The sequence below is a fragment of the Mastomys coucha genome, unplaced genomic scaffold, assembly GCF_008632895.1.
Source record: "Mastomys coucha isolate ucsf_1 unplaced genomic scaffold, UCSF_Mcou_1 pScaffold20, whole genome shotgun sequence".
Taxonomy (NCBI): domain Eukaryota; kingdom Metazoa; phylum Chordata; class Mammalia; order Rodentia; family Muridae; genus Mastomys; species Mastomys coucha.
The window spans coordinates 131,593,652-131,616,198 of record NW_022196903.1 but is presented as its reverse complement, the minus strand read 5'-3'; the positions used below and the strand labels follow the sequence as shown (position 1 = coordinate 131,616,198).

Below are 22,547 nucleotides of genomic sequence, written 5' to 3'. Positions count from 1 at the left end.
TGGTATAAGAGCAGACCAACGGACACAGGTCACAGGACACAGGTCAGAGTCTGGGGAATACCTCCTGCTGGTAGCTGATTAGGGCAGGAACTCCCGGATTAACACTAGTCATCACTTGTGCTGCAGGACCTGGCCGCAGTCACCGGAGAGCTCTTTCTGCCTGGGGCATCACCCCTGTCCCACGCGGTGCTCAGCAGACCCAGGTTAATTAATTCACTTGAGGAATTGTAGACATCAGTCTGAGGCTGGGATCCCGGGTCTCCCCTGCAGGGTGCCGTGCTCGCCTTGCCAGGTGAGGCCCTCGGGACCCCATCCAGAGCCCTAGGGTCCACTAGAGACTCAACTGTCCTCAAGACCTACCAAACGGAGCCCTCTCCTGGCCGCGCGGGGCAGCGCGCGTTCCCGGCTCGCGGCTGGGCATGCGCGGCGCGCTCTGGCTGTGGCCGGGAGCGAGCGGCGCGCACACACGGCCCGGGCGGCGAGTGAGGCGGGCTCGCAGGGCGCTGGGCGCGGGGCGCTGGGCACAGGGCGCGGGGCAAGCCCCTGCGGCGTGTCTGCAGCGGGGCGCGGCGGGCGCTCCAGCTCCGGGATCGTTCTTCCCTCGGCCACCTCCCTCGCGTCTAGGGAGGTCGTGGCACTCCCCGAGGAGCGCGGCTGCTCGGAGGGCGGATCCTAGGTAAGAGCCCCTCGGACATCGGTGCGGGTCCCCGGGTGGGATTCCCACGACACGGGCTCCCTCTCGCTTTCCCCTAAGGCTCTTTGTGAGCCGGGACCGGAGCGGTGCCAGGCTCGGCGGCCGCTGCGGTTCACTTGGACCCTTTGCAACTGGTGTCGGCGGCCAGGTGTGCGCGGCGCTGCCGCCCCAGCGCGCCCCCGCTCCCGCTCCGCGCACCCCGAAGCCAGGAGACCCGAGTCCCCCGCGGCCTCCTCCGCTGGGGTGGTCTCCGAGGCACCCCCCCCCCCGAGACCCCACGCTCCCCTGGGCTGCGCGGGCATACCTGAGTTCGACACACCTGGACTCCCACCCCGCCCTAACGTCTTGGATGTGGGGCTTTCGGAGCGCCGCTCACCCAGCCCAAGTGGGGACCCCTCAGGGAACCTGTTTGAGATGTGGACCCGCCCTGGTATACACCCTCCAGTTGAGGTAGCTCGCTGTGTGTTTGAATACTTGTGAATTCTGGATCACTTTCCAACACCATTTTACTTTTGGGAAGATGGCCTCTCTATGGCTGGCAGTAGTGCTTCGGAGGGTTCCACACCCACCAAGAGAGAGACAGTGAAAGGCACCCCGGGTCTCATCCCTTTCTTCCTTCCTTTCAGGGACCACAATACACATGCAAAATCTTTGCACGGTTCTCTGAGCCATGCTGTTCAAATCCTTCTGTAGCCCCCAAGTGCTGCTGGCATGTCGCCGGGGCAGGACGCCCTAGGGTTTGGGCTTAAAATCCATAGACATTTGGAGCGGCGAGGCATTAGAAGAGGAGGTTTTCCCGAGCCAAGGTTTCAGCGAATGCATGGCTGCTTTTCTTCTAAAGGTTTCACTTCTTGCCCCAGACAGTAAGAGAAAGAGACAGAATAGCGAATAAGATAGCTCAGATACAACTTGTTTCAGACACGTGTGAGTACTTTGAAGTTTTATTTGGTTTTGCCACTTTGGGGAGGAGGTAGAATTAGGATTCCTGGAAGGCTTTTTTTATGTTAATAATAATAAAAAAATACCCTCAAAGTGTCTGTGCTGTGGACTGTTTGTAATTTCTCTCTCTTGAAAGGATGCCATTCTAAGGCTCCCTGGGTTTTGGAACGCCTGCGCTCATTGTGTAGAATTGTAGATCTTGGGACAGTGAGTCTATTGAAATTAAAGTCAATGACATCTCGCCTCACCTAGTAAAGATTTACTTCATTTTTGTTTTTTAAAATTGGGGATTGGAGGGCTTGGGGCATGCTGCTGTAGTTCTTAGTTTGCTAGTGTGAAAGATCTGTGCCTGATGAGCTCCCACCACGGGAAAGTCCAGCTACTCTACAGACTCGTCACATAGACGGTGGTGTGCAGTGTGCCACAAGCTAGTAACCTGTGTGTGTGTCGAAAGCCTTTCCTGCACATAGTAGATTAAGACTTGGTAAAATTCCACAAGTAACTCACTTCCTTCATAGCAGGAAAAAAAGAGGGGACAGAAAGTATCTTTTAAATCCTACTATTCTGGGCCAAGTGTCGCTCACCCAATCAGGGATGTCTACTCTGTAACTTTCTTTCACTTCCCAGTGTCATTGAGTGTCATTATAATTGACAAGTTAGCCTTTTATTAACAGTGGGGAAATACTTTAAATGAACTATTTAAGATGATTTTTTAAAAATTCCCTAACAGAAATACTGGTGTTTAATTTTGAACATTTTGCTTATTTGTGGTCAAAGGCAAAGAGTTCATTTTATGTGCACATCTAGCATTATCCAGATTCAATCTACACTGGTTCCTTTCAACCTTGGCTTCTTTATAGCTTTGTGACACCGGCTCTGCTCTCTGCTTTCACATCTTTTCATCTAGTCCCTTTTCTTCTTCTGAATCTCTCCAGTCACCTGTTTTTATCTTAAAACATAAGTTGGTTTGAGCTAGAAACTATAAATCCCAGATTCAAAACTCTTTAGTTCCTTAAGTTTTATTGGATGAGTTTTAGCACTAACTTTGTGTAAATTTTTGGTTGGCTTTTCCAAGTTGTATTAGACACATTTGGTCATTTTGTCTCAGTGCAAAACAACCAGAGTATAGCTTATAAACTTTCCAACATCTGCAGGGGTATGGGAGAGGAAGGGATGGAACTGTAGCCAGAGTGCTATACAGTACATCCCTCTTGGGAACTGCCCCACCAAATTGTTTGCAGCTGTGGGGAACTAAACATATTTTTCTTAAGAAACATTGTAGCGGAGTCCTTGCAAACAGTGTGAAGTGAGGATTTGTAAGAATATAGGGGTTCTTTAGGTCCACACTGGAGCATTGGCAGTCTTTCTCAGACACATATCCTAAGTGGGATTTTAAGAGACGGTAAGGCCTGGCTAGGTGGATAAAGTGCTTGCCAATCTAGGATGAGTTCAGAACCCACTTAAAAAGCTGGCATGCTTCTGCAGTCACAGTGCTGGGGTGCAGAGGGTGAATACTAGGGACTTGCAAGCTCTAAAGTCAGCTGTTTTCTCTCTCTCTCTCTCTCTCTCTCTCTCTCTCTCTCTCTCTCTCTCTCTAAGAACACTGAAAGCAGCCTGTAAGCTATTTATATGGTTGGTAGAAAGTTCAGTAATGATCAGAGGACTTTGTAACAACTCCTATTAACATCTGTTACTATTGACTGCAGTTCAGGGATCATTATTGGTGTCGTTTTGATAGCCGTAGCTCACACTTTGAATATATGTCTTTTCTCCTTTGTTTTTTGGTGATTGAACCCAAGGTCTCAGCACATAGCTCTACCACTGAGCCACACCCTAGGCCTCTCTTAGTTTTAATCTAATGCCTGTTTTCTATCTCAGGACCCATTAATCAGAACACTGGTTACATTTAACTTGCAGTTTCTTCAGCTCCAATTGGCTCTGATCCTCTCTTCCTTGGGTTTTCTTCTCCTCCTCCTCCTCCTCCTCCTCCTCCTCCTCCTCTTCCTCCTCCTCCTCCTCCTCCTCCTCCTTCTTCCTCTTCCTCTTCCTCTTCCTCTTCCTCTTCCTCTTCCTCTTCCTCTTCTTCTTCTTCTTCTTCTTCTTCTTCTTCTTCTTCTTCTTCTTCTTCTTCTTCTCCTCCTCCTCCTCTTCCTCCTCCTCCTCTTCCTCCTCCTCCTCCTTCTTCCTGTTCCTCTTCCTCTTCTTCTTCTTCCTCCTCTTCCTCTCTCTCTCCCTCCCTCCCCTCCCCCCTCTCTCCCCTTTTTCTTTTTCTTTTTCTTTTTCTTTTCTTGACAACTTTGGCCATTTTGCAAAGTCCTGGTCATATAGTTTATAGGATACTTGCTCCTTTTGAGTTTGTCTTTTGTTTGTCCCAGGGTTAGGCTACAATTAAACAGGCCTTTGATCCCAGCACAAGGAAAGCTCAGGCAGAAAGATGGCAGGTTCAAGGCCAACCTGGCTACATACTGAGGCCCTGTCTTAGTCAGGGTTACCATTGCTGTGATAACACCATGGCCAAAAGGAAGTGGAGGAGAAAAGGGTTTATTTGGCTTTTGCTTCAGCATCACTGTTCATCATTTAAGGAAGTCAGGACAGGAACTCAGAACAGGGCAGGAACCTGGAGGCAGGAGCTGATGCAGAGGCCATGGAGGAGTGCTGCTGACTGGCTTGCTCTCTATGACTTGCTCAGCCTGCTTTCTTAAAGAACCCAGAACCACCAGCCCCAGGGGTGGCCCTGACCGCAATGGAATGAGCCCTCCCAGATCAATCACTAATTAAGAAAATGCCACACAGGCTTGCCTACATCCCTATCTCATGGAGGCAGTGTTTTCCAATTGAGGCTCCATCCCCTCTGATGGTTTTAGCTTGTGTCAAGTTGAATATAAACTAGCCCAGACAGACCCTGTCACAAAACAAGGAAGCTCAGCCATTGTGGGTTTTGGGTTGAAAGACAACCAGGGCAAAGTGCCTTACCCATCACAGGTTACCATGCACACCATCAGCAGGGTTATCAGACTAACCCTGATCACTGGCTGAGATAGCATCTGTCAGGTTTTTTTCTGCTGCTAAGTTCCTGGTCTTCTCTTTTCCGTTCCCTCCTCTTGGGAAGGAGTCTCCCAGCACAGCCTGGGTTTAAGGAGTGGAGACTTGGGACCCTTCTCTATCCCTGAGGATGGAATATTTCTCTACAGCTATATGTTACTTATCATGTGAATAGAAAACAAACCAGGACAGACCATGTCATGAATAAAGGAAACTCAGCCATTGTGGGCTTTGGTTTGAAAGATGACTGAGGCAGTGTCTTACCCATCACAAGCCTCAGTACACACTATCAACAGGGTTATTGGACATTTTCCTCTTTTCCTTCATTTAATTCTTTGGTCATTTGTGCATAAATCTGAACTCCTGAGCACTTTACTATATTCTCTGGGCTATAATCTAGCCCCTTTGAAACTCAGATCCTTACAGCTTGATTCCTGCATCCCTTTGAGAAAATTCCTATCCATCAGTGTTTTGTTGTTGTTGTTGCTTACTTGTTTTAAAGCATGCCTCTAGGTTTTTCTTGTATAGTTCTAGTCTGGAATTAGCCATTTCTTCTAGGAATTGGGTTCCTATTGTTTGGAACTTTTATTGGAAAGCCAGGTCTGACCCAGGAGGGATGGCATAAGCTCGCAATCACACTGTTCTGGGTGTAGATGTTCAAGGATTGTGAGTTCAAGGTCGTCTTGAGCTATACTTTGAAAGAAACCAAGGTCTGAGCACTATGTGTATATGTTAATGGAATGCCATTAATTCTAGGTTCTCCTGTGAAAAATAAGGAAATACATTTGTGTATAGGGGTTTAGATAGACACAGTCTATGTACGTATATATATTTCTATATGTGTATATCTAGATTAAAGTAAATGTGGGTTCATATTGGTGTAATGGTTATTGTGATTCATATCATTCTGCTCTCTCCCCCATACATCTGGAAACTTCCTATAGCAATGAAGAGAAACCTGGCTCCATTCCACTGTTGGTTTATTTGTTCATTTCCATTATACAAGTTTAGCAGTATTGGCATTGATAAACCTCGATAGCACGAACAACCACTTTGCCATCTGGAGTCCAGTTCCTGTATGCAGGGCCTTTTGCTTTTAAGCTTACTCTTTACATAGCTAGCTAGCCAACTGTCATGAGTTGGTTGCACACACTGCTTGTTACATTCTTATGTCAGAGTCTGTTTTCCATCTTGGACCCCCCCCCCCCGCCACCTTAGAGTTTATTTTCATGTATATATTAAGATTAAGTCTTGGTCTTAATGAAGTTTTGTGGATTTGACATGCCTATATTGGAAGTATCATATCAAATGATCTTGACATATTAAAGTTTCCTATCTTATCTATCATTCTCATTTTGCCTACTTTTTATTTTTAAACTTTATCACTTATTATTTAAATTAGGTATCTCTCTGTGCGTCTGTGTGTGGGAATGTACCTAAGTGCAGGTGCCCGTGGAAGCCAGCGGCATCCATCCCTCGGAACTGGAGTTCTGTGTGGTTGCATGCTACCAATGTTGGTGCGGAAAGTTGAACTCAGATTCTCTGCAGAAGTAGCACTCATTCTTAACTGATGAGCCCCACCCCCTTTCCTTTTGCTTAATTCTTAACGAGCTTTTAAAAAATATTATTTAGAGTTTTAAGAGGTTTAAGTGGTTTAAAAGCTAAGGAAATATTTGCTTTTCAGCACTGAAGAGTGAACCGGAGCCTTATTCCTGTCCAGCATTTGTTGATTTAGTCTCCAGCCCCTAAGAGTTTTGTAAAACTAAGCACCTTTTCAAATACATTTTGCAAATATTTTCTTGTAGATTGTCTAACGTTTTTATCCTCTTGCTAGAAGAGATGTTTGATTGTATTTTTGTTTTGTTTTTAAGTCAAGGTCTCACTATGTCATTTATGCTGGCCAGAACTCACTATAGAGTGTGTGTAGAGAATCCATAATCCCAGCTAGCCCATGTAAAAGACACACAGTCCAGGTACACTTATAAGCCGTAAGTCTAGATTGGGCAAGATTACAGTGGTACTAACTCACTCCCCAGCCATAATGTCCCTTGCTACTTGCTGGTTCCTCTGACCTCATAGTCATGGTCCATCTCCTCTCATGTCTGTCTCCTCCACCTCTGCCCTCTTTCTATTCCTCTCCCTCTGCCTGCAACCCCTCACAGGATCTTTAACTCCCACCTTTCTCCCTCCACTGTGCTGCCCAATCACAGACTCTAGGCTTCTATTGGCCAGTTAAACTGGGGAGCAAGATTCACATACCTTCACTTGGTATACCTGAGGACCCAGTGTATATAGTGGGGGAGGGAGGCCGCCACATCTTGAAAAGCCAGTACTTAGCATTAGCACCAACCCACTACAATAGTGTGAGCTGGATTAAAACTCATGGTGATCCTCCTATTGTAGCTTCCAGAGTGCTAGAGTAGCAGGTGTGCGCTACCATACCCAGCTAGATGCTTAAGGCTTTGTAAATTCATTTGTGTATGTTCATGCATGTGGGTACTTGTGTCATCAGACGTACGTATGCATGTGTGTGGAGGCCAGAGCATGCTGTAAGCTCCTATGTTCAGGAGCCTTGACCCTTCCCACTGAGACAGGGTCTCTCACTGGCCTAGAGCCCACCTGTCAGGCTGGGATGGCTAGCTGCGGATCTCCAAGGACTCCCTGGATCTTGCTGTCCCTGCTTCCCCAGTGCTGGAAATACAAGTACACACTCGAGGGTCTGACTTTCTTTTTTCCTTTGTATTCTGTGTCCTGGAGCCTGGACTTGGGTCCTCATGATTTCAAGGCAAGGGCTTTACTGACAGAGGCATCCTCTGAGGCTATGTTTTAAGTGTTGATAAAGTAAATCTATCAACTTCATGATTTCGTGTCCAATCTTAAAAAACGAGTACCTATTTTTATATATTTTTATCTTTTCAACATTTAATGCATTTGTTTGTGTACGTGGGGGGTAAAAAATGGAGCATAACTGGCTGTCTAGTCTTCCACCAGCTTTGGTTGTGAGAATGTCCACAGTTCCCACCACACCCCCACCACTCTGACCAAAACTCAAATTGATCTACCTCTTGGCCTGGAATGCCCTGGAGTCCTACCCAGGGACACGCTCTCTTGACCTCTTGAGCACATGCATGTACTGTGACATCCATGTGGAAATCAGAGCCAGTTTTCTCTTCCCACCATGTGACTTCTGGGGATTGACCAAGGGGCATCAGGGCTGCCAGCAAGTGCCTTTACCTGCTGCATGAGGATGACTCATTAGATGGCACATTTAAGATCCAGGAGAGTATTTTCCATCTCCTCCTTGTTTTCTGATCTACATCCCACTGACAGAGATGTGTGAGGAGTTGGGCTGTGTTTATAAAGAATTAGCTTCTCCTAAAGAGGAAACTGAGCAATCAGGAAAAACAAAACACAGAATGGGAGAGCTAGTGAGGTTTGGTTGCTGTTTTCTTCCCGGCTCTCTTTGAATCTGAATTTCTCCAAGTCAGGGATCTGAGTCTCAGCTGTGTGTCTAACTAGGTACACAATGTCATGTGTGGCACACACACTCAGAGTGGGAGCTATAGTAGTATTTACTCGGTGAAATTATTGTGGAGGATGGTAAGTGTGTGTGTGTGTGTGTGGTGTGTGTGTGTACACAAGTGTGTATCATTTTCAGTGCGTAGTAACAAAGGAGAAACTCCCCGTGGCCAAGGACATCAGAAATGGTTCATTGCGTGATTTCTAGAGTTCAAGAGAAAATGTCCCTGGGTAGGACTCCAGGGCATTCCAGGCAAAGAGGTAGATCAATTTGAGTTTTGGTCAGAGTGATGGGGGTGTGGTGGGAACTGTGGACATTCTCACAACCAAGGCTGGTGGAAGACTAGACAGCCAGTTATGCTCCATTTTTTACATGCATCAGTATGAAACTATTCATTACCCTGCAGTGGGGAAGAATCAAAGCTGTTGAAGAATGCTCTGTTAACCACAGGGCTTTCTGAAGCTTGCCCTTTCTGTAGAGATGAGTGCTCTTTCATTCCCATCATCCTCAGGGGCTGTGCAGTACTTAAGAGAGTGAAGTTGGGGACTTCATGTCCGACTATCCTTACAATTAACAGCAGACTGACTTAAAGATGTAATAGGCGACAAAAGGCGTTTGGTCTTGCTCCAGCCAGCCCCGAGTTTTGAACCATGAACACTTTCTCACAGAATCTGACAGTATACCCAAGAACATACAAAGAGTATTTGTAAAATGAATTACGAATTTGGTAAGAGGTCAGATTTTGATTGTTGAAAATTGTGTTTTTAATACAAGAGAAGAAAAATAGCTTAAGGAAAAAATAATGATCAACAGAAGTTTATACTTAAAAGGGAAAGAAAACCATTTTAAAGTCTCTTACAGAAGGCTGGTTTGTTTGTATTTAGTTTTATTTTGAAAATGTTATACATACCATTAGAATATTGCTTAGGCTGATCTTTAATCTCCAAATCCATGCACATTCTTGGTTATCTGTGGGTCTAATGGGATAACACGGTGTTTCCGGCGTTGGAACACACACACTTGCAGTCATTAGACACCGTACTCTTTCTGGATTGCTCTAGTAGTTAGAGTTTTTAACATTGTAATTGTTTTTAGTATTCTCTTTAGAGATTAAGAAGTTGAAAACAGTTTGCGTGAAAGAATAAGGATGTGAAGGGAAATAATTGTAAGGCTGTCTGTCTCTTTGAAAGTACTGTGTGTGTTTCTTCGTTTTTGTTTTTCAAGTCAGGGTTTCTTTGTTTAGTCTTGGCTGTCCTGGAATGAGCTATGTAGACCAGGCTGGCCATGAACTCAGAACTCAGAGGTCCTTCTCCTGCCTCCCCAGTGCTGGAACTAAAGGCATGCACCACTACCTTTACCCAGCTACTTTTAATATCTATTATCCCAGTTCTCTATAATGGTCCTGTCATTCACGGGTGACAGAGGAATATAGAATGTGATGGTTTTATATGCCTTATCTTAACATTTTTAATTACTTGTACTTATTTATGTATATGTGTGTGTTTGCAGATCAGAGGACAACTTTCTGGGGTTGTTCTTCTCCTACCACATGCGTTCCAGGAATGGCACTCAAGTTATCAGGCTGCAGAAAGAGCCTTTACCCACTATGCCATCTCACTTGACTGTTTATTTCAAGACAGTTTATTTATGTAACCCTGACAGTCTTGGAACTCATTCTATAGGCTAGACCAGGCTAACCTAGAACTCAGAGATCTGCCTGCCTCTGCCTCCCAAGTGCTGGGATGAAAGGTGTGCGCCACTGCTATCTGGCTTGACTTTTAAAATTAAAAGAAAATATACTCATGATGCTAGGAGGGGCTTAGACGCCTTGAAATTCAGTAAGTGGCTTCTGACAGCCTGTGCTGATTGCACCTGGCTGTTCAGCCCTATGTGCAAAGTTAAGTTATCCACTGTATTGCTATGCACTGTTCTGCCCCCAGTAATAGTGTGCTTAGTTGTGTGTGAGCTCACACGTGAGGATTCTCCAGCTCTGTTCTGGTGTGTTTTAAAAACTTTGTTATGGCAGACTGCACACACACACACACACACACACACACACACACACACACACACACATGCGCACTCACACATGCATGCACGCACACACACACATTCACATATACACTCATACATGCTCACATACACTTACACACATGTTCACATACATACTCATATACACTCTTTCACACACACACACATACACACACACACACACACGCATACACACACACATCTTACCCACCAAGATCCTTGAAGTCAAGAGGGAACACTGTGGGTGATTGAGCTCTTCTGGGGGGCTTGCTAGATCCTGAATAATTGAAAAGCAATGGCATTCTTTCTGTGATAGAAATCTGGCCATTGGGCCAGTTCTTGTCACATTATTCACATGATACTCACCCCTGTAAAGCTGGAGGGCTGATGCATATGACTGAGAACATGTACTGGGTTGCTTTTATTCATTGAGCAAAACGACTCTCGGCAGATTTCTATGTGTGTTAACTCATGGATTTGCATAAATTGCTGTCACTTCTACTTTTTAAATGAATAGCGTGTGAAGCCAATCCTGAGCAAGTATTTAAAGAGTACTGGACAAGGGGCTGGTGGGATGACTGGGCAGGTAAAGGAGCTTGTTGCCAAGGCTGATGGATGGCCTGAGTTCAAGCCCTGGAACTCACCTGGGAGGAGAGAACCGACTCTCTCAAGCTGTTCTCTGACCTCCACATGTATGCTGTGTCACATACGTGTATACAAGCACAGAAACACACATGAAATAAATAAATACATACATACAGAAAACAAGAAAAAATAGGCAAGGTAACATTACCAATGTTTAGCCATCATTGAATTCATTTTTGGGGTTCATTAGTATATTTGCTGTCTTTGGAAAATTACTGTGTGGGTTGGGACATCATGTTTCTTTTTATGGTTCTTTAATTTTTCACATTTCTTCCCCAGATAAAGTTTAAAGTTGCAGTGCCGTTTGATCCAACATCCTTGCACTTTTCACTGTCCATCTTTCTCTTAAGCCTTGCCATGCCTGTGGCCTTGCAAAGAAAGTGGTCCTATAAAAGTCTGGGAGCTGATCGCTCATCCTGTGGTTTCCCTGCTCCACTCTTTCCCTCTGGCAGCCTTCCTCAGCTGACTGCAGTCGAAAGTGTAACTTTCCTAACTTGGATATCTTTGCCTACTGCTGCTCGCCTCTTTCTCCTGCCTGTTGAGACGCTGGCCTTGAAGAGGGCCATCTGCATAAAGGAGACATTCATGGCGGTTGTGACAGACGAGGTCATGTCTAGGCAGCTAAGAAGGCTTGGGACAAAGGTGTAACTAAAGTCCCCATTTCCTGCCGTCTTATTTGGGTGGGAAGAATGTTATTTTGAAAACAGCAAAGTCTCATTATAATAATAAGTTAAATTCTGTCTAGCATAAATATGTTAATGGTACTTTAATCAGAATGGGTTTTTGTATATTGAAGACAGGGTCTCACTACATAGCCTTGGTTGGCCTGGAATTTGTATAAACTAGGCTGGCCTGGACTCACAGAGATCTGCTCATCTCTGCCTTTATGATGCTGAGATTCAAGGCTTGCACCACCATGCTGTGTGTGTGTGTGTGTGTGTGTGTGTGTGTGTGTGTGTGTGTGTGTGTGTGTGTGTGTGTGTGTGTGTATGCTTTTTATAGGTGTCCTTTATCACTGTAAGGGATTTTGGAATTTAAATTGAGATATATCTCAAGTGGGATTCTTTATCTGAGGATAACTCCACGATATTGGAAAAGCTTTTCAAAGAAGAGTGGCAATCTATCTCACCTCCAGGACTTGTCCCCTACCCCTGTATCTCTTATCTGTGGTTAGTTCTATTTTCTCTCTCAGCCAGACAGTTAATGGAACAGTTGAGACCTGATTTTGTCAGCTCTCATTGGACCAAAGGATAGAAGAACTAAAGATATGGAGTGATTTAATCCAATAGATATCAGTTATATTTTGTGTTATTTTATGGTCGTCGGGGTCACTGATATAATCAAACTATTGCTATCTTGAAATATAAGTTTAAATAAGATTCTGAACCAGTAGTTCAAGTGGGAATGATTGGGTCAAAGCTTTGTGTAGAATCTGGAGGTATAAGATCCCAAAGCCATTTTTAGCCTATCTTGCTGTCCTTGCTCTGTCTGGGCATTTTGATTATATGTTGTAGGAAATGGTGCATTATTTGATGTAAGACTATATTAAATATTTATTTAGTAAATACAGACAAAATAACAGGGCTTTCAGTTCCAAGCATGGGCATAGTTGTCCTTGGAAAACTTCACATCTTGCTATTTCTGAATAGTAACCTTGACTTTATGAGTCAGTGTGGACACTGATTCCATCTGGGGTTTTAGAAGGAAAGGGTTCTTGCTTTTCCCTAGGAGCGGGTCTTGCTTTCTGTGAGTCCCTGAGCTTGTGGATGTGAATCTGGGGTGAAGTTTTTCAGGTTAGCTAATCCAAGGCTGCAGCTCCTCCTACCCTGTTCAGTGGACAGGAGAGTCTAGGTTTCTACTGAGGCTTGAGGACACAGCCTAACTCTTGAGACGGGTGGGACGACTTCAGCTCGGGCACAATTTTAAAACCTTTTAGCTGCAACCCTTATAGCACCATCTAACTTTCTATATACTCGTGTTAAGATTTTTTTTAAAATAGATTTATTTATTATTATACATAAGTACACTGTAGCTGACTTCAGATGTACCAGAAGAGGGCATCAGATGGCATTATGGGAGGTTGTGAGCCACCATGTGGTTGCTGGGATTTGAATTCAGGGCCTTCAGAAGAGCAGTTGGTGCTCTTACCTGCTGAGCCATTTCGCCAGCCCAAGATTTTTTGATATTAATTTTTCTTTCATTGTGAGAGTTCCATACATGTATGCAAAGAAGCGTGGGCTTACCTATTCCCTCTTCCCTTCCAGCTTCTCTGAAATTGCATCTGCCTAGCTTTCTATCCCCTCTCTACCTTTAAAACAATCACCCACTAAGTCCAGCTAGTGTTGTCCATATGTGCAGGAGCGAGGGATTAGCAGCTGGATTATGAGAAACCTACCAGTGGCCATACTGGACAAAGGGTTCTCTCTCCCAGCGGCTTTCAACTCTCAATATCTCTAAGAAGGCTTAGGCTGGGAGAACACCTTCCCATCTATGCTGGGTATTTGGTGGGCTGGATCTTATGCAAGTCTTAGATTTCTTGAGTTCATGACTATGATAGCCAGTAATGTTCAGAAGACAGAATTTCATTAGGTTGTTGTTGTTGTTGTTGTTATTTATTTTGTTTGTTTTTTGAGGCAGGGTCTGGCTGGCCTGGAACTTGATATGTAGACCAGGCTGGCCTTGAATTCACAGAGGTCCAGAGAGTCACCTACCTCTGCTATGGATGCTAGTAATAAAGGTGTGCTCTACCATACCTGGCCTGCTATGGCTTTTGCTTACTATTGTACAACCCTGTGGAATGGATGATTTTTTTTACATGTATTTATTTGTTATTTTGTGTGTATATGCATGCATGCCATTGCCCCGGTGTGGAGACCAGAGGACAACTTGTAGAATCAGTTCTTTCCTTCCATTCTGTGGGCTCTAGGCATGGAAGTGAGGTTGTCAGGCTTGGCAGCACATACCTTTACTCAATGCGCTGTCTCATTGCCCAAACAATATTTTAAAAAGCAGAATTGTAGAAGAGAACTAGGAATGCGTATGTATGTGCCTGTGTGTATTCATGTGTATATGTGTGTGTGTGTGCACTTGTGTGTGTACACATCAGTGTGCATATGTATATGTGTGTGTGTGTTTTAAGTAGAAAGAACGATTGACTTAGTACCTGCACGGTGACGGCCATGATAATAACAAGAGCGTTCCAGTTCTCACGTGCAGACTGAATTGTGTAAGCTGCATGCAGAGCGCTCCTTTCTCTGTGGGCTATTTTGTCTGTTGTAGGGGTGTTGTTCTTGTCTGGTGTGTGTCATACCTCGCCAGCAGCATTTTCTGTGATGTGCTTGCATGGATATGTTGGATTAAAGATTAGCCTTGTCACTGGTAGGTTCACTGGTTTAGTTCAGACAACATAATTTCTTGATCTTACAGCTCACTCATATAGCTTTATTTAATAGAAGATAGTTTTGTTTTGGGTAATGAGATTCATTCATCAATAGGAGAACGTTAAATAATTACATAGATGCTCTAAATGGACATGGTGTGTAATGACGAAGATAGACAAGGCTTTTGTCACATGTCACTTAATGTGCAGGGGCAGAAGCTTGTGCTCGTGGTGGACGATGGCTTTGAACTCTTCTCCATTCTCCTAGCTCCACCTTTCAAGTGCTCAGATTATGTGTGTGTGCTGCCATGCCAGGCTCTTGAGCTGTAATTTGAAGGAAGCATTGAAACCATGAAAAAAGATGGAGGTGTGATGGTGAATAATGGCAGTCTCAGAATATGAAAAGTTGAGACAGAGGATAGCTGAGAGTCTGATGTGAGCCTGGTGTACAAAGAGAGCCTTTGACTAAAAATTCTTTTAAAGGTGTGAGTTTTTTATTTTTGTTTTTGGTTTGTTTTTGTCTTTTTAGAATTACTATCCGCATAAATGGTCAACATTATCGAAAATAAAGCATAACCCTTTCCTGGATTTGCCCCTTTTCTCCTTAATTGCTATCCACATTTTTTTCCTTGCCAAATATCCATATACCAGTGTTTGATTTTTCTAGGTGTACTGATACCATAGACTATAAAGCCAGTCCTTTTCAAAATGATGTGCAGATTTCCAATAACCTCACAGGGAGTACTTGTAATTGAAGATCTCCAGGAGAAATGTTTCCGTACCATTCTTCTTGTAAGAACAAGCCTGTAAGACCTTCAACTGTTCCTCCAGGTTATTATCAGAGGAGACAAGTGTTCTGGTGTCGCTTTTATATACAGCATTCAGATTTCTCCTGGAAAACTTAGGAACAAAGAAGCCTTTATTCCTAAAGCAGAGCCATGCCAGAGATTTCAGGCTGGTCGGGAAAGTGTACAGCTTTTGGGATAGGGAGAAGTAGATTACCCTGAGCTTTGCATGGGAGTTAACTTCAACATGGCCTCATGAATTGCAAACTTGTAAAATCCCCTTTGCAAGAAAGAAGAAAGAAGTGGCCGCCTCCCCACTTCCCTGGAGCCAAACCTTTCTGACACACCTCTCAAATTACAAACCATTGAAATGATCCTCACAATGCCTTTGGCTCATGTGTGTTTCTAGTTAGCTGCTATGAATGAAAGATTCATAACTATCTGTTTCAAAAACATTTTTATTTGCATTGCAGAAAGCTTAATTGTTGGGTAGTAGGATCGACAATTCTTTTTATCTCTTGTCTGTAAGTATGGATTGGATCATGTTCGCCAAGGAACTTAAAAAAACAAAACAAAAACCAACCCACTTCTGTGCCCACAGAAGATTCTAAATGAGCATACATTGACTTATTGATTGGTATGTTGGCCGTAGCTGGCTGGAGGTGCCTGAGGTTTTTGTGTGTGTATTTTTGTCTTTGTGACAGAAAGCTCAGCTAACCTTTCCCTTATCTTGCCTACTGGGCATTGAACACAGTATCACAGGGAGGCGGAAGTCATACAAAGTTGCCAGACAGATGGTTGGGCTCCCCCGGGGCAACCCTGTGACCTAATTTCCCAAGCTTTGTGCACCTGAGTGGAGAGTTCCAACCCTCCTTGTCGGATTCAGTCGTTAGGGCTTGCCAGTTGAGGCTGGAAAGGAGAGAAGGGTGAGGGGGGTTCTGGAGGAGCATCTCTGTTGGCGCCAAAGCCATACACACCATATAGGCATCTCTGTGGTAAGGGACAGTGGGAGTCATCCCTCAGTCTGCTTAGTCTTTCCTTAATTGTGTCACACACTGTCACTGTAGAATCTTTTTTTAAAAAATTAACTGATGCATTGATATTGAGTTAAAGTGATTATTTTTGAAGACTTATATTTTTATTTTTATTTACTTATTTTAAATTAAAACCAGATTTTTTTTTCTCTATACAATGCATTCTGATTAATTCCCCAGCCTCCCCAGCTCCTGCCAGATAATACCTACCTTCTCATCCACATGCTTTCTTGGTCTCTCTCTTATCTTTCAAAGAAAGAGAGAAGAAAAAGAGAGAGGGGGAGAGGGAGGAATAGAGAGAGGGAAAGGGAAGGAGAGAGAGGAAAAAGTAACAATAAAATAGGATAAAATGAAAAGAAACAAGCCCAAGTAGAACAAACAAACAGACAGAAGGTCATGTGCGAATGTCCTCAGACAGAAGGTCGTGTGCGAATGTCCTGGGAGAGACGGTGGGGTCATTCCTTTGTTTCTCATCTATAGTAAAAGAATCTGACAATTGCTCAATTACCCAAATAAGATGAAGAAATGCTCTTTACACGTAAGGATTTCCAGTCAGATTTTATTGCCGTTGTGATAACTTGGCATGGAAAACAGGCACTGACGGGAGTTCTAACTTCTGTGTGGCCTCCCTGTTTGTGTGGCCGGCTAGTGTACAGACGCGCAGCTTTCTTCTTTGCACACGTTTGCCTCATTTCATGTGCTCTGTCAGGATAATGCTGCACTGAGGTCATCTGCTGCTCTGATAAACTGGGAACCGACTATGACGGTTAGATGGCTTTGAATCACTCTTCCTTCTCATAAGCATTTGTACTTAGAATATTTATCTATCCCTATCCTACCACAACACTCTTCCCACCTCTACGACTTCCTGGATCTCCCCAGTATTCCTTGAAGGGGCTGCTGAGCTGTGTGTAAGTATTCCACTTGCCTCCCGTGTCTTTACCACAAAACATCAGTGTATCTATTCATTTCCTCATCTTCTCACAATGACCGCAGTTCTGAGGCCTACGAATGGCCTTCTGGTTTTCAGGCATGGGAAAGAGAGTTCTTGATGATCAAAATGAATAATATTTGAATGTAATTAAAGCCTTTGAGCTTCTGTCTGTTGTAATCAGAGTTGGTTTAAAATGGTCCTCTTTCATGTGAATAAGTGGGAGTGCACAGAAAGCTCCCGGTGGCCCCCGGGTGACACTTTGCTCTTCTGGAATTGACTCTTTCTTCACGTTCCTGTGTTATTCCCACCATGTTCCCAGCTTCCTAAGGAGCCCAGACCTGTCTCCGTGTCCTTGCTTCTCCCGAATTAGTCGCCCACAAGGCCTGCTAGCAGCTCACGTCTTCTTGGTACTTGTGCCCTTCTCAGCTACAAGGCAGAGGTTCGACTTTGAGCTTTCACCTTACTCCATTTCACTTTAGTGTCTTCTTAAGCTCTTGCTCTCCGTCGAATTTCCACCATCTAGAGTTTCCAGGCCATCCAGATCTGTCCACTGAACTTACGTATGATGTAACTAACTATCTCTCCACGTTCGAAGGCAGTGTTCTCTTCCTTTGGCTCTCTTGGAGCTTCTGGTTGCTAGCTCCCATCTCCCCCGCTTATCCATCTCCGCTTAGATGTTATTTCAGAAGCTGCTTGGAGAGCGGAGGGGAATGAAACTCCGCCCCAGGAAGTTCTACCAGCACCAATTGGTACTGCTGTAGTGGATGGCTGGAGGGAGACATTTTGTGTGTGTGTGGGTGTGTGGGTGTGTCAGTTAATGAATTTGTGCATTATCTAAGCATGGGCACATTGAGACATTTCTGGAATTCTTTACTCAGGCCTTATCTCATTTCATGCAGCATCCTTTGTCTCGTGGCCTTTTAGGAAGACCTCAGACCCACATTGTTTCAATCACCGTGCTGACTCAGTTTCTTATCTGTAGCGCATGGCTTTTCCCTGAGAGTTGACCCCTCGTTTCTCACAGGGTTTGAATATAGGACAGGCCTCTAGGCATCGTATTACCCCAAGTAAAGACTTGACTGTTTGCCCAGCCTGGCTCCTCGCTCCTTTTGCTCTGTCCCTCTATATGAAGCTGCTGCTCCTCAAATAACACCATCAGGTGTGTGGGTTTCCTAGCCCAGGTACCTTCCTTCACCCATCATTTGTTCCCTTCTGCGAGTAAGCCGTCACCAGATCCCACCGACTCTTCTGCCAGTGCGGCCCATAGACAGTGTGCTGCTACTCCACATTCTGCCCATCTCCTCCTGCTTCTTCGAGCTTGCTGGCTGCGGAGTTCGCTGGTTTATCATTTGTGAAGTCAGTGTCTTTGTGGCACACAGAGGCCCCATCTTGCCCAGCCCCTGCTTTTCTTTCACTCTTCACCTCAGGCATCCCATAACTTCAGCTTCCTGAACACACAGCCTCGTTCTCCCATGAGTTTCTGCAAGCTGTTCCTCTGCTTTGACTTCTCCTTTTTTTCTAACCTCATCATGTCCTGTGTTTGAACTCTTCCTCTTAGACTTGGCTTGAAGACCACTGTACCCGAAGACATTGCTCACCTCTGCTTTGTGCTGGGCGGCCCTCTCATCCCTAGATTGTTACAATTCATGGTTTACCGAGTTACAATTCATGGTGCTGGGCGGCCCTCTCATCCCTAGATTGTTACCGAGTTACAATTCATGGTTTATTTACTCCTGTGCTTTCCTCCCATCCTCTCTAACCTATCTCTTTGTGTCTGGGCACAATGCTGGGTGCACAGCCCCCGCTCAGGCTTTGTTTGTGTGTATGTTCAATGAATAGATGCTTCAGCTGTCTTCTGGCGCTGCGGATTCTGATCCTGTCTCCCTGCGAACAGAGCATGGTAGGGAAACGAGAACAGTCGCCTAGTTTCTTCCCGAGACTGGAGGGGATCCTGAAAGGGTGATGCAGCCTAAGTAGTAATGTGTCTCCAGCCTTCCTTCTTTTGAATTTTGAACCTCCTGCTCCAGTGTAGCTTACTCCTCTAGTCAGTGGCTCAGTGCCTGGAGGTGAAAAGGAGAGTCACTGTCAGGTGACACTCGCGGTTGGTGTTTCCATAGACTCTTGGATGCCGGCCAGACTCATTTGCACTAATTCATTTCTTAAGCTTAAAAAAAAAAAAGAGTAAAGAAAATATAAGTGTTTCCTTGGTATCTATTCACTGCACAGCACTGCATTTCATACAAATGTTTCCTTAAGTGTGTATAATGCACTTGGACCCTGTTCTCCACACCCCTTACCTTCTTCCTGCCCCCGCTCCAGCCCCTTAGACAATTCTGTTTCTATTTGCATGTGATATATATATATCCATGGCTTTATATATAGCCAAGGATCACAAATGGCAGGAAACATGGTATTTGCCTTCTTGAGGTTGACTTTGTTTACTTCGCTACTTTCCAGTTGTACCCATTTTTCTGCAGGTTGTGTAAATTCCTTTCTCTTTTTAAAAGTGTGTTTATTAGTGCGTCATGGACATAGAAGTCAGGACAACTTGTGGGAGTCAGTTTTCCACTGGGTGGATCTTGGGGCTCAAACTCAGGTCACCAGGTTGGTGACAGACACCTCTTCCTGGTGATCCATTTCACCTTTAGTTCTGAAGTTTCTTTTGAGTTCATGACTAGATTATATAGGTTTTTGTTTTTTTTTTTCATTCTTTCCATGTTTTGAAATTGGCTCTCAATTTGAGCACACATAATCCCTCGTTGTGAGTTAATTTCAGAAATAGTTAAGCTCTAGGGAGAATTTCTTCCTCATTAGAAGGCCATGTCTTGGTTCTCATGTCTATTGTCTGACACCCTATAGCTGCCAAATATTGTCGCCTTCACTTTAAAATTTGACTTTTCCTCCAAGAATATCTCTTTGTCTGTCTTGACCCTTCACTTTGATTTAATTACCACTCTCAAGACGGTTCTGCCAAAGCCACTTTGAGACGTACCAGCCTTTATTGACCACGGATGTCACTGGTAGGATTCCCTTACGTAGTTTCTCTGCTTGTAGTGTTTCTTCTAGGTTTTGCCAGCATCTATAAATCCAAACAAGCACGTAAAGTCCAGTTTGTCGCTGGAGACAGCCTCATCTTTCCTGCCCTTGTTGCCTCCTTCCTCCCAGCGTGTTTCCTTGGGATTCTATAGCACTTATCTCTGCTATGGACGGAAGTTAAATGCCCCCTTTTTAAAGTTAGTGGTTTGAGATAAGGTATAGCTAAGTAGTCCTGGCTGGCCCAGAGCTCACTGTTGCGTAGCTCAGGCTGACCTCCAAACCCCTGTTCTCCTGCTCCACTTCCCACCTGCTGGGGTTACAGATCCTGTCACCATGCACAGTGACAATGTGTCTTCCCTGACCCCTGGTTACCAAGCCTTTATAGCTGTTGTTTTTCCTTTACTTTTTGAACAGGAAACAAGCATTGGGTATTGCTTTTGTGTCTTACGGGAGGTCCACATCTGTTTGTTAGATGGCAAGGGAATTCCTCTTGGTCTTGCAGATCCTACACTGAGATTTGTACTTGATTTCTTCAGTTCACAGTTTGGAAAAGGATAAGATAAATCTGTCCACAATTCTGGTTGAGCCTAAAGAGAAACACCATGACCATGTTTAACCGCAGTGACAGTGACCACGTACCCATCCCCAAGGACACACCCGCAGGCAAGCGAGCCTGGTTTTTCCAGTTCCCTTTCTTTTAAGTGTGAGCTGGGATCACACTGTTTGACATGTCACAGGTTTTGTAAGTAAATCATTGTTTTAAATTGCCTCGTAACTGACTCTGCGGAAGCCAAACTCTCGATAAGGAGTTAATGAAGAGGAGACTCTAATGTTTATGCCTACCCTCCTTTTCTGTTCATCTCTGTCAGCAGAAGATAACATTCAAGTTCCTATAGAAACCAGCTTAGGAGTAAGACACTGAGACTCTTCTGAGGACCGTTTGGGCCTGCCTAGGGAATAAGAGCCTCAGACACATGCCTTGGCAACTTGTTTTTACCAAGCCCCATGGAAATTATCAATATTTTAACTATGAATTGTGGTGTCTCTCCCACCAACTTTTTTGGTTTTGTTTGTTGTTCTTTGAGACAGGGTTTCTCTATGTAGCCCCCCATCTGTCGTAGAACATACTCTGTACACTAGGCTAACCTCAAACTCAGCAATCCACCTGCCTCTGCCTCCTGAGTGCTAGGATTAAAGACGTGCACTGTCATTACCTGGCTCCTCCTTTAACTCAGAATGACTCTTTCCCCACCATTTTGTTTGCAGTGTGAACTATATTCACTGTCTTCCACTTCTTAGATGACTCCTAATCGAGATTTTTATGGTGAATAAAGCCCAATTAAAATGCGAAAATTGCAAATAACCACAGTATTGCAGATAACCGTAGCCTTGCAAATAATGATAGCATTGAGACCATCTTGGATATTGTTCAGCTGCTAAGAATAAAACATGCCTAAGTGCAAAAAATAATAAAGGGTGGCTTTGGTCAGAAATCCTAGGAAATTTTTGCCCTGAATTCAGTTTATGTTGCTTTGAAATCAGCTTCTCTGGTGTCAGCATCTGACAGAGGGCTGGGAATGTGGTTACTATTTCGAGATGCCCATTGTTGGGGAGCAATTCACTGGGCTGGTGACGGCCTTGGGACATGTGGAAGAACTCCAAAGTGATAATTCTAAAGCCCAAGTGCCTCTGACAGTTATGGCTTAAACTTTGTTTTGCTTCTTCAGATGTGATGATGTGTTTTAAAGAAACATTCATTTTAATAGTTGCAGATATTAGTGTCATTCCATATCTGTATAAACTTTCAGTTGACTAATTAATAACTTTTATGCTAGTTTGCTTATTTTACATGATTCAGAAAAATTCTAAATATGTCACCGAAAATGTACTTATTACTTATTAGTTCTTACATATGTATTTATATGTGTGTATATACCAAATGCGGTGTTTATATTATTTTTTTAAATTCTTACTTATATGTATTGGTGTCTCTGTGTATGTGTATGCTGCATGTGTTTGTGTGCCCACAGAGGCCAGATGAGGGAACCGGAGTTATGGTGAGTTGTGAGCCACATGACATGGGTGCTGAGAACTGAACTCAGGCCCTTTGAAAAAGAGCAGGACATGCCTCTGTTGCCCATCTCTCTAGCCTCTGTGTGCATAAGAGTCTGCGGACAGCATTCACAAAGTGGAGCTGCTATTTGGTGCTGATGGTGCAAGAAGACCCTGTAACATGTGTCAGGCTGTATGTCGGAGCCTGTAACATGTGTCAGGCTGTATGTCGGAGCCTGTAACATGTGTCTGGCTGTATGATGGTGTAATGTTGTTACCTGCACATCAGTTTACACAGCCAAGGAAATTCACTGGAAGAACTCCTGGTGCTCTTGGGGTAACTTCATGTAATACGGGCCAGCAGGACATAGATGGGATTTCATGTTGCAAGAGAACAGAGGTTGGCTTTGATTTGGGAATATGTGGAAAAGGATAGGGGATCTTTTTTTTTTTTTT

At 44.3% G+C, this 22,547-nt stretch overlaps 1 protein-coding gene across 1 annotated transcript in view; it reads left to right on the top strand.

Moving 5' to 3' along the window:
• Positions 1-452: 452 nt before the first annotated feature.
• Eps8 (epidermal growth factor receptor pathway substrate 8) overlaps positions 453-22,547 on the top strand; it is a 168,517-nt gene continuing 146,422 nt past the window's right edge. Inside the window, exon 1 of the mRNA XM_031383705.1 lies at positions 453-676. The gene's annotated coding sequence lies outside the window, so the exon portion shown is untranslated. The remainder of the gene's footprint in view (positions 677-22,547) is intronic.